At 37.4% G+C, this 17,446-nt stretch overlaps 1 protein-coding gene across 9 annotated transcripts in view; it reads left to right on the top strand.

Annotated features, from left to right (window-relative positions):
• ZNF385B (zinc finger protein 385B) overlaps positions 1-17,446 on the top strand; it is a 387,935-nt gene that overhangs the window by 268,144 nt on the left and 102,345 nt on the right. The window contains exon 1 of one of the 9 annotated variants that reach the window (XM_081052530.1): positions 9,502-9,692. The exons of 7 other annotated variants lie outside the window; for them this stretch is intronic. The gene's annotated coding sequence lies outside the window, so the exon portion shown is untranslated. Of the gene's footprint in view, positions 1-9,501; positions 9,693-17,446 lie in introns of those variants that run through there. One more of the 9 variants, XM_081052528.1, reaches the window with a different exon arrangement.

Below are 17,446 nucleotides of genomic sequence, written 5' to 3'. Positions count from 1 at the left end.
CAGACCCTGATGGTCTGGCTGCAGGGCCTGTGCCCCTCTCTCACTCAATTCTGACGCCCTATTAGACAGGTATCATCTACTGATGTAGATAATGGTTTTCTTGTTACACGGGGAGGTTAGATGACTTCCCTAGGGTCACTCACAGATTCTACACAACAGCGAGAGTGCTAACCCAGCCCTTTTTAAGTATGAACTTTCTACTGTATTATGCTAAATTTTCCCCTTTATAGTTTTTGTCCTTGTAGTGACAATTTAATAAACGTTTAATTAGATAGCTAACTATAATTAGACCTGCCTTACAAAAGAAAAATCAGCAGATCAATGCTAGGTTTTAGACTAGCAATAAGCATCCACATCATAGATATCTCTCTCTCTCTCTTTTTTTTTTTTTCAAATTGGCCAGTTGCATAGCTTCCCATATAAATCAGTTCCTATTACTGAAGTGGGACAGTTTCACAATTCTAAAACTGCTTATATTTCAGTGGCTAAACTGATGGTGTCTCAGTGACAACCTTTATTCTATTAATGGAGCTAGTAAATTGAAACTTGGTTAATTATTTCTAAATCCTGGGACCCTATAGTAAAACACTCTTCATGTATCAGGTTCAGTGTCAAAGGATACATACAAACATATATATATACATATATATATGTGTATATATATATATATATATATACACAAAGGATTTATACAAAGGATATATATAAAGGATATATACAAATACTTGATGCGTACTTCCTTTGACTGGGGTGGGTGTGAACCACCATTTTTCTCCCCCTTTCTGAGGGGCGGGAAATTGCTATGGATTAAAGAAATGCCAATGAACTCCCCAATTAGCCCACTCTAGAAATATTCTCATGTTTTCCCTTTTGTTCTCTTCTTTGTTCCTTTCCTTTCCTTAAAGAATATATGTGTATGGGCAGCTCTACCTGGTTCGGTTTTGATGGGATAATGGACAGGAAGCTGGACCATTGAATCCCTGGCTCTCTGCTGATACAGGCAGAAATTGAGCCAGTTAGGCCAGAGGTAAGCCCCCTATTCATTTCATATATGCTGTTGAGCAGCTAGAGAGTAATGGTGATTTTTATTCCCTCCTGCATTAAGTCTGAGAGGCAAACTGACAAATAACAAGAAAATTCAAAATTAAAGCTGACATTCCTTTCTTAATCCTGTCCAAGGTGCTTGAGTATGATTATTATTTAATGATTCTCTGTCCTTGTAAATATATAGGGTACCAGTCAACATGTGAAATTGTTCCAGATAATAGAAATCTGCCTGAAACTAAGACCAAAATAGAGGCTGGGGGTGTAGGGTCAGATGGAAGCAGGTTTCTGAAAGCCTAAGATGCAGACAAATGCAAAGCCCTCTTTGTAGTGCTGGCCAGGGTTGTTTTCAAGAATTCCTGTCATTTTTGTGACATTTTCCTTCTGTGTACAGCCCTCGAGCTTTGCCCTGCTATATGGTCACATTTTGCTTTTTAGATTCACCATCATTGATAGTGGATCAGGAACATCACCTAGACACACAAAAGACAGTGTATGGAAAAGAAAAGATTATTCAGTCACTAAGCAGGCTGACCTCAGGGCTGGCAAGCAAATTATGCCAGCCCAGGATGTCTGCTCACAGAATCACTGTGGTATGGCAGGTGATGAATGAGTGGTTTCCATAGCCTCGGGCTCCTTCCTGAGAGAGAGACTAAGTTGGAGGATGATTTTAGCAATCCTGGTGGATAAGTCTGACAGAACTCAAATACCACCCCCTACCTCTGTGCTTGCATGAGAAATGATGGCAAGACAAGGTCTTGACTTGTGGGTTGTTCGATATAAAGATGAGAAAAACCATCATCCCCATTCATTGCTCTTCTTTGAAACGAAAAGTTGCCCAAGCAGAACAGGGTTTCTTTTTCTTTTTTTTTTATCAGAAATGTTGCTGATCCAGAGAGGTCTGTAAAATGCTCACCTTTCCAATGGAGGTTAGGAAATAATGTTGACAAAATGGCTCTTGGTTTTTCTCTTTGCCTTGGTATGTCCAGTCTTCTCATATTTAAATGCCGTCAACTCCTAAAGTCATATGAAAGACCACTAGCTTGTGAGAGAACCTAAACATAAGGCAAGTTTGTTTTTCTTCACAGATTTAGAGGTGGAATTTATTATTAGAAGAAACTATGAGTTGAATATTCATTAGTATCCTTATCCTCTTTTGAGCAGAAGGCTTGAAAGAAACCTGGGTTTGGAGAGAATGTTTATAATCTTTTCCTTTTCCTGTGCTTTCGGGCTGATGTTAAGTTCTGCCATCTGTAGGACATGTGTATTTTAAACCTCTTTTACTTATAAGCTTCAGTTGTTTCGGGAAATTGTTTTTTGCTTATGTTACCTAAACAGCAGAAATTAGCTTCCATCTTACATAGTCTCTGTATTATTAAAATACAACTTGTTGTGCAGAGTTTTAATGGACTCTTTAGGGCCTTCACATATTAATGTTATATACTAAGAACTATGTAAGTATTCCAAATAAAACACATTCACAGTTAAATGTTATCTTTTATCTGTGATCATAAATGGAAAGGACAAGCTAGTTATCTTCATGGTCATTTAGAAAGAAAAAAATTATATCCTAACACAAACGTAGTCTCCTCATATCAGGCAACTCAGTCACATAATTACAAGGGAGCCTAAAATTTATTATTCTCTCCCTTTCTGTTTCTTATCTTTAAGTAGCAAAAACAAACAAAACAATTTTAACTTACTATTGATTATTTATGTATGAAATACTTACAGTAAGTTTCTAAGCTTGTGGACTAGTAGATAAGGATTCTGGATTTTGGTTCCAAGTAGAGCTTGTGAAACTAGTTTTTTTTGTTTGTTTGTTTGTTTGTTTTCTTTCTGGCAGTAAGAGAGGTCATGTATGGCTGCAATATAAGTACGAGATGAAACAGTCAGTGGATGGTTGGAACCTGCAGTGAATGGTTGAAACAAATGGAAAAGCTTCATAATGCTATAAGGATTCTGTATTTTGTGAGAAGCCATGCCAGGGTTCCAAGTAGACCTTGTGAACTAGTCATATATGTGTGTTCTAGAAAAATCACTAAAAAAAATATATGGTGAAGACTTGTAGAGGGCAAAGACTAGAGGCAAGGAAACCAGGTAGGCTATTAAAGAGGCATGTGGGAGAAACGATGAAGGTGACAGCAGTAGCTATGGAATGGAAGGGAAAGAACTGTGAGACGTGAGACCTGTTACTTCCTCCATATATGTTGTTGAATAAGACACACTCCCTATTCTCCAAAAGTTTATAAAAACAAAAAAAAAATAAATATGAATATGCAGTTACAAAAGAATAGGGTTTCTCAACTTCGGCATGAATGACATTTTATACTGTATGATTCTTTATTGTGGGGGATTGTACACTATAAGATATGCAGTAGCATCTCTGGCCTCTACTCACTAGATGCCAGTCGCACCCCAACCCTTTGTTGTAAGCATGTAGTAGATCCTCAGTAAATATGAATGCATAAGTTGGTAGATAGATTGACGAATGATTTGAATGGTTTCCCATTCTAGCCCAGAGAGGAAAACTATAGTTATATATGGACTGAGGGCAATAAGTGCTGAGGTTATACACCTAAAATGGCGCTCATGCTATTTCTACGGTTTGACGTGCTGATCATGGAGAGAAGTAAGGGGACTCAAACTACGGATGCATGTTTCTATTTTATTGCATATTTAAATATACATAATTGTATTTATTTAAATATCATTCTATGTTACTTGCTGAGTGGGACATAACAAGGTATGTGCTGGCACTCATCGCTAGTAATCAACATAGGTTTGGGTACCTACTATAAGCAAGACATTTATTTAGCATGTTGTAACGGGGAAGCAGGGTTCGATTTCAATTCTGGCTTAGTTTCAATACTAAGCTGTAACAACCTAAGTAAGAGTGTTAGTGTCACTAATCTTTCATTTTCTCCACTATAAACATAATGTTTTGATGATTACATAAACGAACGTATATAAATAAAGTACTTTATGTATAGTAGGTTCTCAATAAATGTTACTTCCCTCTACCTCTTCTCCAAACAATCTATTATTGTTAGGAATTATATTTGACACACACAGAGCTCTGTAAAAATGGCTTAAAGAGATAGTTTGTTTTTCTCCCACACAAAAGAAGTCTGGAGGTCTGCAATTCAGGACATACACATATGATGCCTCCACAAAGTCGTTCAGAAATCCAGGCTCCTTTCAGCTCAACACTTTGCCAGTCCTACACTGTGGCCCTAGTACGCAAAATGCCTGCTAGAGCACCAGTCATAATTGCTGTGTGACAAGCAGCAGACCGGAGGGAAGACATGTTGAAGAACGTTATGCCCTCTTTCTTTTAAGGAGCCTTCGAAAATGCATTTCTGCTACATACAAGTGTGCTCCTGTGTAAATTCCTTAAGACCTAGCATCTTAGAATATAAACAACAGAAATGTAGCATTTAAATAATTCATTTTACCATTCTATACCTAACATTATTTTACCAGCTCTAAATTAGTGTGTGTGTGCACATGTACATGCATACGTATATGTATATATTCCCAAATAAATTTGCTGTATTTTAATATTGACTTTCAGAAGTGGAACTCATTAGTTCTGATGTTCAAACGTTATTTAAGTTTTAAAATCACATTACTTACTGGGAACACTCGGAGACAATAATCTCCCAGCAGCAACAGCCACAGCCAGTGTCCAGATCTGGGTTTCTAAATAACATTCTCTGGTCAATACAGTTGGGAATCCTTCGAGATGAGTGCTAATCAGTGATTAAGTCATTAGTATAGATAGTCTCATCTCTCCCGTGGTATAAAGTGATGAAAATGGAATTTACCTCTGTGGTACTCTTTCCAAAAATTTGTAACTCTAGTTCAATCACGAGAAAAACATTTAAAACCCCCAAATTGAGGGATGTTTATAATATACTTGACCAGTACTCCTCAAACTTGTCAAGGTCATGATAAAAAAAAAGGAACAAGTGAGAAATTGTCACAAACTAAAGGAGACTCAAGAAGCTTGATGAGTAAATGTAACGTGGTACTCTGGGGTTGGATCCTGGATAGAGAAAAGACATTAGTGCAATCTGAATCAAGTCTGGAATTTAGTTCATGGAAATGTACCAATATTGATTTCATACTTTTGAAAAATATACCATAGTAATGTAAGATGTTAACATTACAGGAAACTGGGTGAGGAGTATATGGGAACTCTCTGTATTATCTTTGTAGTTTTTCTGTAGAGTTCAAATTATTCCAAAACATAAAATTTATTTTTAAAATACAAATTATTGACACACATTGAAAGCCTGTTATGTTCATTTGTATAGGGCGTTAATTATAGTAGATGTGTTTGAGAATAATTCACATGCATGCAGAGACTCTGTCTAGTTTATTTCCTGCTGTTCCCCCAATATCTAAAGAACTACCTGACATAGAGTAAGCACTCAATAAATATTTGTCAAATGTTGAATGAATATATATATGTTGCCCTCCGAAAACAAATTTATGTGTTTAGTTAAAGATAATACTACCGAAGAAAATGTACACCAAAATAACCTCTGACCTGTTTCTGAATTATTGTTGATTTTCCCAATGTATTATTTTGTATATGGTAAGGGCATTCTGACTCGTCCTTCATTTCACAGTCCAGGAGAGTCAGCATACTTTCTCTCCATAATTTTCCTAATGGAACATTTTATGAGGGAGAGGTCCTGGAGGAGTTGGTAACTATCAGGCATTTTATTAGAAAAATAGGGGTTTGTAGCATTGATTCCATTTCAAAGAAACTGAAGACTTTTATAATCCTAAGAGATTAATAGATCAGGGATTAGAAAGTGGCATGATACTAATTTTCTATAAATTAATAATTTTCTCTCTATTAGTACAAAAAAAGATCTAACAGGAAAGGCACTTGATTAAAACCCTAGCCTCACCACTTACAACCTATGTGATTGTAAGGAAGTTCTTTAATCTAAGTCTCAATTTTTCCCAGTAAAACTGGGATAGTAATACCTCACAAGGTATATGCACGGTCCTCTATTAGTGAAAATACAGGATAGATTACTGTAACAAGAGTTCAAGAATACAGTAGCTTTCATCAAACAGAGGCTTGTTTCTGTCTCAGCTAACAATCCAGATATAGTACAACAGCTTTTTGGGAACCCAAGCTACTCCATCTTGTTGCTTCGCCACCTCTGGTCTTCATTCCTTTTTCGCATGCTCAACTCACCACTCCATCCACATTGCAGGCCACAGGAAGGAAAAAGTCTAGAGGAAATACACCACACACCTTTCCTTCTACGGGCACGACCCAGAAGTTATCACTTCCACTCCTATCTCATTGGTTAGAACCTAATCATTTGACTTCAGCAAGCTAGAAGGAGAGCTGGGAAATGTTTTCTTTAACTGGGAAGCAATTTGTTAAATTAATACATTATCTTGGAGACTGGCGAGAAAACTAGCAGCTCCTGCCTTATGTACCTAGAGTAGTGCCTCATATGGAATAAATGTTCCCCAAATAATGCTCTCTTTAAATCATCTGGGAGGTGATTAGTGTGAAAGGAAGAGGTAGGTGGAAACATTTTATCAACTATGCGTTTTACATTAGTTAGAATTTAGGATTAGTCCTTTCTGGGAAGCTATGTTTGCATTTGAAAACTTGCTTATCTTCTTGTAAATTAAGACACAATGTCTAAGAAATAAGATTTATAGTCATCCTAAGGAAAATAACCTACAGAAGTAATATTTCAAAGTGTACTTCTTTTTATATGTAATGGCTTCAGCTAACTTCTAACTGAGGAAACTGGTAGATTAATTTAGAAGAAACTGTGCTCTGTTGAAAAGGGGGAAGAAGTAAAGTGAACTACGTTACTAATTTTTTAATGTAGAAATTCTTTTGTTTGCTCGGTTGTAATTTTGTTAATCAGAATGTTTCTACTATCTACTCTGCATGGGTTCAGTTTCAAGCTTTTAGCAATAATTTATACTTACAGACGTAGGACTGCATCATTAGAACTTTTTTCATTTTTCTATTGGTGTGGTTTGATTGTTTTCCCAAGGATATTTACTGTCACCTGCTGAGCTTGGACAGTTTTGTTCTAGGCAAAGCAGTTTATCCTAAGCCCCATGTATGCTATGCTGGCCTAGGACATTCTTACATTCATGGCGCCCAACTGCAGGTTACCAGCCCCTCATGTGATCCATCAGACTGCATTGCTGACAGCAGGGCTCAGTTGGCCCTGCTCTTTGGGTGACATTGGCAACGTGAAGGGTGAACATGATACTGGTTGTATGAGTCGGCTTGGGCTGCCCTAACAAAATACCATAGACAGGTCATTTAAACAACAGACATTCATTTCTCACAGTTTTGGAGACTGGGAGGTCCAAGATCAAGCTTCCTGCCAATTCAGATTCTGGTGAGAACTCGTTCCTGGCTTGCAGATGGTGCTGCCTTCTGCCTGTGTCCTTACATGACAGAGAAAGAGGCCTCTGCTGTCTCTTCCCCTTCTTATAAGGGCATCAGCCCTACTGGCTCAGGGCCCCTCCCTTATGCTCTCATTTAACTGTCACCTCCTCATATCTCCAACTAGAGTCGTGTTGGGGGTTAGGGCTTCAAGATACAGATTTGGGGAGAATACAAATGTTCAGTCCATGCCACTGACTGCAACACTAATTCCCTTTTTATTTATCATGGTACCCACAAAAGGGGATTGACGTTGTTCCTAATACTTGCCCCGTGCCATGCTGGGCACCCTGCCAAACGTTTTCTATAGGAGCAGAAAAAATAGCTACAGCAGCTTCCGAAAGCCTCTTTTTCTAATGAGATGTTTGATTTAATGTTTGGTCCTACAAAATGCTTTATGAGTTATAACCATGTAATAAAATGATATTTGTAGATCACTCTACAGTTTTCTTATTTACATTATCTCTTGAATCCTCATGGTAACTCCGTGAGAATGGTTAGGATGTTTTATTAGCTCTATTTAATATATGGGAAAATTGAAGATGGGAGAACTTCAGTGATTTCCCTAAGGACTCAGGGCTAATAATTGATTAACGCTGAGACTCCATTTCAGGCCTTCTAATTTCTAATCCACAATAGACCAAATATAAGCTTGAGTTTGGCACCATAGACACAAAGGTTTGATTTCAATCCAAGTTCTGTCACTTATTAACAAGTAGTGGGCAAGTTACTTAACTCCCTAAAATCCCTCAATTTTCTCTGTGACATGAGAATAATAGAGTCCACCTCATAAAATTCTAACAAAAATTAAATTATATAATGCATGTAAGCCACTTAGCATAGCACCTGCTGCGCAGAAAATTGTTGGTTATTATTTTAAGTGCATATCAAATCCTATTGGATCGAATTTAACTCTGACACCAAATTTATACATTTTACTGGACTTTAGGATAAAATATTCAAATTATGAAAGCTACTGACTGATTTTGAAGTACTGTGTAAGTTTATGAGTGTTAAAATTCATCATATGGATTTTACTGCGATATGAGCATCTTAATTGTCACCTCAACATCTGTCTCTGTGTGCACATTTATTCCCGCATGGTCAAGCAACAAATTAAAGCAGTTAACTACTAGCAGGTGTTTTAAACTCTACCGGTTATGCTTTAAGCAAGCCAGTGGGATGTTTTTGAGTTACCTGGATTTGGTTTGAGGTCATTTAGTATTCATTAATGAAGAAAACTGAGTTTGGAATTCTCATTTTTGATTTTATACCAATACCCCAATAACAGTCAACATGTGCTAATAATTCTGATCAAATAATCATTAAAGAAGCATAGATTTAGCTATTTAAAGATTGCTATACAGAAAAATCAAGTTATTTATGATTGTTCTCCATATTATCCAGGATTTATTCTTCACTGAAATACATATTTTTCTAAGTGCGATTCTAAAAGCCTAAGATGAGGGGTCATCACCACACAGGCTTATGTCAATCTTACTGACTGGCAGGTACTCTCCTAGTGCCCAGATTTGTCAGGTAACTTAATGTACGTGTCAGGGTAAGTCAATGACATATAATTTAATTTGTTTTCCATATTAGTCCTGATTCTTATATGGAATAAGTAATTAGGAAATGTCATATATTTCTTGATTTAATGTGTGTGTGTGTGTGTGTGTGTGTGTGTGTGTGAGAGAGAGAGAGAGAGAGAGAGAGAGAGAGAGAGACAGAGAGAGAGAGAGAGACAGAGAGAGAGAGAGAGAGAGAGAGAGAGAGAGACAGAGAGAGAGAGAGAGAGAGAGTATAAAGGAAAAGGAATGTTCTTATTCAGGTAACAGTTCTAGTTAAAGTTTCATGCAGGAGGTTAAATAAACTTTTCTTAGGTAGAAGAAACTACACCAAAAAACCAGGAGTTAACACATTTGGAGCAAAGTCCATTATCAATGCAAATGGCATGACCTCTGATTTGTGATCAGCTGAACAAACAGTGAAGGGCCAATGTGTCTTTCAGGCTTCAGGAATAGAGTCTAATGACTTTGCCAGGTAAAAGAACTGCTTCCCACTAGGTAGGTAAGGTAGTCATTTCTGAACCGTCTTGACTCTCATGAATACTACTAAAAACTTGCGTTTATCCTAAATGATTTTCAGCATCTGGACGTGGACAACTTTGAATATATAGATGAGTAAGGTGGTAAGTAACATAAAATTATTTTCTTTCTACACCTCATAGCTGGGCTCAGAGTGGCTGTACATATATAGACACCCACATACACCCTCTGATGGTTTTGATTTGAGAAGGCAAGATGAATATACCTACTACATCCATTTGTTTTTGTGTATTATTGTTATAGTTTTAAGATACGATTTAACTTCTGGTATGTACTCAGAAAGGAGAGTTACACATTACCTTGTATATAACTCACTCATTGCCTTTGTGACGTGTGCTTGTTTTGTTTTCCCTACTAGCTTCTTGAGAGCAGGGACCGTGTCTTACTCAAAATGAACACAGGGCCTGGCCATAGTTAATGGCTTAATAAATATTTCAGTGAATGGATAAATGGATTTGAACTTAAGAATGGACGTCTACAGTACGTAAATGTGCAGCATGATATGAAGAATCTATCAATGTGTGTATGAAAGCACATGTGCGCACATACACACTCACACACTTGCATGCGTCCACATGCGTCCCATATCCAGAATACTGTCACTAGTTAAGGAAGGCAAGTAATGTCTAAGGTGTCTGGCCACCAGTAAATATAAATATGTAATAAATAATGAGTAATTGCTGGAGCAGTAAAAATAATTAAACTTAGTAATTAATTTCTGAATGTGAAAAATGGACATATGTCAGTTTAAAAACATTATGAGGGTTAAATATATCATCCTAAGAAAACTTACAGAAATGCAAACACATTAACATTTATTCATGGCCACCAGTTGTTTGTTGTTGTTGTTTAAAAAAAAAACACACCAAAACCAAATAAAAAAACACACATGAAAACAGACTGTCATTACAAACCACAAAGTTATTATTTTATTCTTTGTTTTCCTTACTGAGGATATAACTAGTGTTCATCTTAGTAATTTACTAAAAGTACTGAAACATAATTTAGCGAAAAAGCAATTACAGTTTTTTTTTAATAAGAATAAGAGGTTATATAACTTATAAGGTTTTAATAAACCCTTATATTAATCTGTTTTCCCCCAAGATTAGTAATTATAAAAGAGAACGGGTCCAGTTACCATATTTTCTACTAGAAATACACTGACATACACAGACAAAATTTCTAAAGTAGATACCAGCTCTATATAATTAGCGAATTATAGTAACAGGTCTAACAGATGGAAAGAAACTAAGTTTATGTATACTTTGGGGCATATGTTATTAGAGAAAATTCAGTTTCACTGTGAAATTATGTACCTTATATATAATCAACTTTATATTATCTACTCTAATTAGAACTAGAAGTAAGTTAAAATGGAAAAAAACAAACAGTTATTCCAAGATCTCATCTAAGGAGATAGTTTTATCTTTCTCTCCACTAATCTCAGCCTTAAAAAACAATAGCCTTTCAATCCATCCAGGACTGGGTAGCTGGCCTGTTGTCTCATGGAGTCGTCTGAAGCCTGGGAGGAAAGTCTTAGTTTTTACTGTAGCAGCCCAGTGGTCAGAGGCCTTTTGTCTGTGTCATAATGGTCCATTGGCGGATAATGATTACTTTCTACTGTCTCAGTATATTGTCATACTCAGTTTTCTCCCAGTTCCTCATATTCCATATGAAGATGGCTTGAAGCTATCTGTTAAGAGCTTTTCCTCCATCCCCCTTCTCTAGCAAAAGGACCAACCTTTACCACAACACAATTATTAATACTCTGATCAGGAAGGCAAAGGTACTAGAGCAGCAGAGGTGACAGGAACAAGGGAGTCAGGTGGACTCAGTCTATATTTGCTGAATGCCTGAATTTTTTATAACCCATCGTTGATATGGAATTAGAATTGTAATCCAAACACCTCCTGCCTCTTGCTCTCTTCCCCGAATTATAGTTCTCTGTAACATCATCATCTTTTTGCCACGATTTTTTTCTGAAATCATTATGGGATATATGACGATTTATGTTGAGTTTGGTAGTTGTTAAATGTTAGTCTAGAATTGGGTGTACCTAAAATTATACACACACACAGGATCAGACAATTAAGTTCGTGAATTTGTTGCAGCGATGTTGCTAACCTTTTTATATAAGAAGGATTATTCATTATGAATTTGTACCAACTGGACAAACAGTTAACCAAGTTTCCTTTTTGGATTTGCTGAAAAGGCTGCATGAAAAAGTTAAGATGACCTGAATTTTTCACCCACAATTCATGGCTTTTGCATCACAACAATGCACCAGCTCATAGGGCACTGTCTGTGAGGAGTTTGTTGTGAGGGATCCTGCGGGGTCTCTGCTCCCACTCCCCACATAAGAACGCAGGATATGGTGAGGCCAAAAAGGAACCCCCACAGAGCCATAGGTAGGGGAGTCATACCACTATAGTCTTGCTGGCAGCTGGGTTGGAGACACAGGAAGTAGGAGTCACATTGTCTGCAACCTGCTGTCCACTTCTCTGCAATCTGCAACCCACACTCCACCGTGCTAACTGCAGTTGCGCTTTCCAGCTCAGCCACCATCTTCTTGCTAGCCCCCATTTGCTGCTAGCCATGGCAGTTATATTAGTGGCCAATGGTTCACTGGTTACAGCTGATGGCCAACTAGCCACAGCTGATGGCCATCCAATCACAGTTGATGGCCATTTACTACCTGAGCCACAACCTTTCCACGTGAGACTGAGAGCTTGGAAACTGCACTCCTGCGCAGTCCCCACAGAGTTTTTAGCCGGTAAACAAATAACTATTGGAACACTTTCTCTGCTCTCCTGATCTGGCCACAAATGACTTCTTTCTTTACCCGATGATAAAGGAAATATTGAAAGGAAGACATTTTGATGACATTCAGGACTTCAAGGGTAATACAATGACAGCTCTGATGGCCATTCCAGAGAAAGAGTTCCAAAGTGCTTTGAAGGGTGGACTGGGTGCTGGCATCGGTGTATAGCTTCCCAAGGGGAGGACTTCGAAGGTGACCATAGTGATGTTCAGCAATGAGGTATGTAGCACTTTTTCTAGGATTAGTTTGCGAACTTAATTGTCAAACCTCTTACAGAGATATTTGCAACGGAATGTAGTAGCTGTAGAGATATGGAATGTAGGTATTATAGGAACACAGTAAAGAGATACTTCACGCAGCCTGAGTTGGCCTTAAGAGGGATTTCCTCTCTTTGAAGAACGGATAGAAATAGGCTGATGAAAGTGGGGAAGGAGAAGAAAATTTCAGTGAGAGAAAAATCACAGAGGTGAGAAATAGCATGGTGTATACAGGACACTAGAGACAGGTGTATGTGTGTTGCTGATGCAGTGTTTGAGATAGGGATGGTGAGAAATGACGCTCGGACGATAGGGCTGTCATCGTGGAGGACTATACAAGCCACAGTAGAGGAAATCACGTGATGAAGGCAAAGCTCATGGGCCTGGAAAGCCTGTTGACTTGTTCATGCCATATTCCCAACACTGTGTATTGCTCTGACAGATAAGTCCTGGCCCTCAGCAGATATGTGTTGAATATATAAATGAAAAAAAAAAGATTTTTAGCAGAAAAGTAATGTGGTTCAATTTGGGTTTTTGATATATTGTTTTGGCAGCAGCCTGGAAAATGGATCTAATGAGGATAAAAATGGAGTGAAGGAGAGTAGTAATGATGGGAAGAGATGAGGGTCTGAACTAAGACAGTGATCAGTCTCAGGACGAATTTGAGACATTGTAGGATTACACATCTAGGACCTGGTGGTGATGCAGCTGTGAGAGGAAAAGGAAAGGTAGGAGGCATGTGTTGTGGTAGAGTTGCCATCATTTAACCTAAAGAATACAAGAAGAGGAGTTGTATAGAACAGAATGAAGTTCAAGTTTTTCTGTAAGTGTATTGAAATTCAGTTTTTTTTCAATTTTTACTGTAAAATAAACCCATGAAGAAATTCTTACAGATTTTCAATGAAAATCTTGTAGTACTTTAAATGTTTAAAATATAACGTGGGCATTACATTAGCAATAGGTCGGGAACATAATCTAAATTCATAGGCACCTCAGCTTTAAAAAAATATCTTTTATTTTAATGATACCAAAACATCTTGACACAACTAATTGCCACTTCTTCACACAGAAATTTTGGTAGGGAGAGAAATACATTAATTCTTCTCTCTCTCTCTTTTTTTTTCTTGATGTTTTTCCCAGGGATCTAACTCTCTGCAGTGCAGGTGGGGACATAATCAGCTACCACAGGGAAACTTGGAGACAAGTGGCCTTTGAAAGCTTCTCTACTTTGCATGGTAAAGGAGCAATGCTTGGAAGCCAAGGAGAATTCCAAATAAACAGCATTTCCACTTCTGTTTCTAAATTTGGTTTTAACATTTAGTGAGGGGCCATCCTTCATTTGAACTTCAAGTTTAAATGATGTTAAATTTAATTTGTACATAGATGCTTAAAAGTACTGTTAAAATATCTAATTCTTGTTCTGAAGATTTATAAGAAATATTGTTAACGGCTTTTCTTTCTTATGCTTTGCCACTGGCTTTCTTCTTCTTCTAAATATATCTTTCATTATCTCAGGATATTCCTATAGGATGAGGAACTTCATTCTCTCACATCTCAGAGTAAAAGTAAAATCTCTCAGTCCAAAGAAGTTTGGTTCTAGACGTGATTATGGGCCATCCAGGTTGCAGTGCCCACCAGATATCTGGGTGTAGGAGCTGAGGCTTGGGGCAGAGCCTGGGGCTCTGAGTTGAAGCCCTTAGCAGAGAGAGTGCCTGGGAGGCAGGGATCATCCAGAGGGAGGGTGTAGAGTGTGGCCAGCAGAAAACCAGTGTTGAAACCTGAACATCCACATCCAGAGGAAGAGCAGGCCTCAAAGAGACAGAGCTACTTGATCAAAGAGGCCCGAAGAGGACCTGGAGAGATGTATAATATTAATATCTCAGAAGGAAGGGCTAAAGAAGAGTTCACGAAGGAAAGAGGAAGAGAGCGGGGTAAGCAAAAAGTTCCTCAGGCAAAACCCACTTCTCATTAATCTGCCTTCCTCATGATCCTCCATCATTATCCAACTTTTTTGAACCATAAGGGAAGATGGTAGTTAATAATTTCAGTACTTCTAAATGTTAATGATTTATACCATGTGAAGAATATAATTTCCTCTGTGTATGGGTATGACTTTAAATTAGCTTCTCTTAGCATCACTTCCATCTAGTTCATTTATAGGCTTTCTCGCTTTTAATGGTCTTTTCCTGTAACTAACTACAATTAATTTGACTTTAATACGAGTGTTTCTATAGTCATTATTTCTGTGGTCACCCGGCAGATTTTACCATTGTTTACTCCGGGATATTTTTTATTCTACTGTGCTACCTTGTTCAGAATGAAACAGATAAATACCTTGCTCAGAGCCAAACAGAAATAGTTTAGATTCTGCTTCCATGAACTTTCTATTTTGATACTATCACTAAGAGAACTCCTAACAATTTTGAGAAGGATAAACAGAAAAGTTCATTTTACTGTGCAATGTTAGGACAATGTGAGGACAATGCTGCCTGTCTGATTATTTCCAGTTCTGGTCTGCATTTTATCCAGAAAGGTGTCGTTCTGTTTTTACTTGAATACATTGTGATTTGGCTATGTTTGCCTCACTGTAAAATGCAGTTCACATGTAGGATTCTAACCCCTTAATCTAGGCATGGGTAATACTTCTGTTAAATTACCCTCATTTTGTTAATATTTTAAGGGCCATTCATATTGGGAGAAGATTTTTCTATCAATTTCAAAGAGAGTTACAGTAAAGGAGAGATTTTAAAAAATCATTCCTGTTGGTTCACAGGGATATAGTTCTAGTAAAGACAAAAATAAGGTGGATCTAATAACAATGATATACTTTTTATCGAATGTAGGATTTCATTATAAACCTTATTTTCTGTGGAATTTTTGTGAGTTTGTTTTGACCCTATTTTTTTGATTCACAAAGAAACTGAGGTATAAAATAATTAAGAATTGTATCCAAAGGCACATAAGTATGAGATCTGAGTAACCTTGGCATTGCTGATGCAGCAACATGACTTTTCCTCTAAGCTTGCTTAAAATATTGATGGAGCCCTTGAAAGCTGCACATCCGTTTTTGTTTATTTCCTTACATAACATTGATTTGTACTTTTTTAACTTCCAAAAATTCACATAGCACAATTGTTGAAAAGTTCAAAAGCGACTTTCTTAAATTTGGCTTTTAACCTAAATTTTGGATTTTTACAAAAAAATACCCGATAATGCTGCATATAATATAGCAAGTGAATAATGCACCCATATTCATCAATATTGAGCAAAATGATGCCCTTTACTTTGAAGAGTTTTTTTCTCAAAAACTGAACCCATCCTTTGGGGGTTTTGTTTGTTTTTTGTTTTTGTTTTTTCCTGATAGCTGCTCATTTCACAAAGGATTAACATATCAGTTGACGTTTAGTCTAGCAAATTAAAAAAAATAAAATTATATTATTCTTTTTATCCAAAAGTAAATGCTGTTACTTAAAATTTTCCTTCCAGTAATAGCCCATGTGAAATTCTTGTATATTGAGAAGAGACTATAACTCAGATATATTGATAAGGATTAATTTCTGATATAGATGTACTACGAAATGCATGTGTAAAATTTGAGAAGGTGAGGGATATGAATTAGCCATTCTCTTAGCAATTTTCTTCATCTTTAAAGTATCAACCTGTATTAGGTTCACATCAAATATTTGAGAGCAAAATCTTCGTATATTGACTAAATCTGAATCTTTGCTATAATAATTGAGACACCTGACAATCAAATATAATTGGGAAAATTCAGACACATTGTCATTCATTGAATAGTCCTGGTAACTTTTGTAATGGCCAAATATTTTAAACAAATGATTATCTTTTCACAGAGGAATTATAAATGAGAGCCTCAGTCAAGAATTCCCTTTTTCCTTTTTGGCTGTTATTTTCTCCCCTTCCGTGGGGTGGTGGGAAAGAAGCCAGGCACAGTGTGAAGAGGAGACCCCCAGAATCCAGCACTTAGGCCCTAGATGCTTCGTCTCAGCGTGTGGTCCTAAAAGATGAAAACTCAAAGCCCTGACTTGGAGTAGTGCTTTATGAAGTCAAACCTCCCTTCAGACTTACTCTTCCCTCTATGTTCTTTCTCTGTGATTGATCACTCCATCTCCCCAGGCTGGGAGCTTTGCTTTAGTCCATTGGATATCAGCCCCATATCCAAACAGTTACCAAGTCCTATTGAGTTTACCTCTTTTTTTTTTTTTTGTCTTCTTCTCTCACTACAACCTAACCCTCAGTTCATGTCAACATTGTCTGTCACCTGGATGACTACAATGCTTCCTACTTGGACTCCTTAGCTCCATCAGTCTCTGCCCCTTCCTCCCATCCCTTCCCCACCTGCACATACACATACACATAAGGCATTCTCCAACCTGATGTTCTTAACATGCAAGTCTCTTCTTGGAGCGCCCTTGTTTAAATCTGCCTTTGACTCATCACTACCTTTAAGTAACATCTGAACACATTTGCATGCCTTATAAGACCTGTGTTGTTCTGGTCGCAGTTGATCTCTTCGGGAACATTTCTCACCCCAGAGACGTACTTTAGTGTATATTGAAATTCTTTGAGTTCAGGGCACCATGTTTGATCTGGCTTCAGGCCTGGCCTTATGTGTAGTTGCCTCTACTTAAAACAAAACTGGAACCAGCTCTTCCTCTTCTCCTACCTCATCCACTTTTGCCAAGGTAAACCCTATTCTTCAGGGTTTCCGTTTAGACCTTACTTTTCCAAGAAAGCC

Source organism: Rhinolophus hipposideros (genome assembly GCF_964194185.1).
Source record: "Rhinolophus hipposideros genome assembly, chromosome: 6".
Classification (NCBI taxonomy): Eukaryota; Metazoa; Chordata; class Mammalia; order Chiroptera; family Rhinolophidae; genus Rhinolophus; species Rhinolophus hipposideros.
This window is presented reverse-complemented; position numbering and strand designations above follow the sequence as displayed.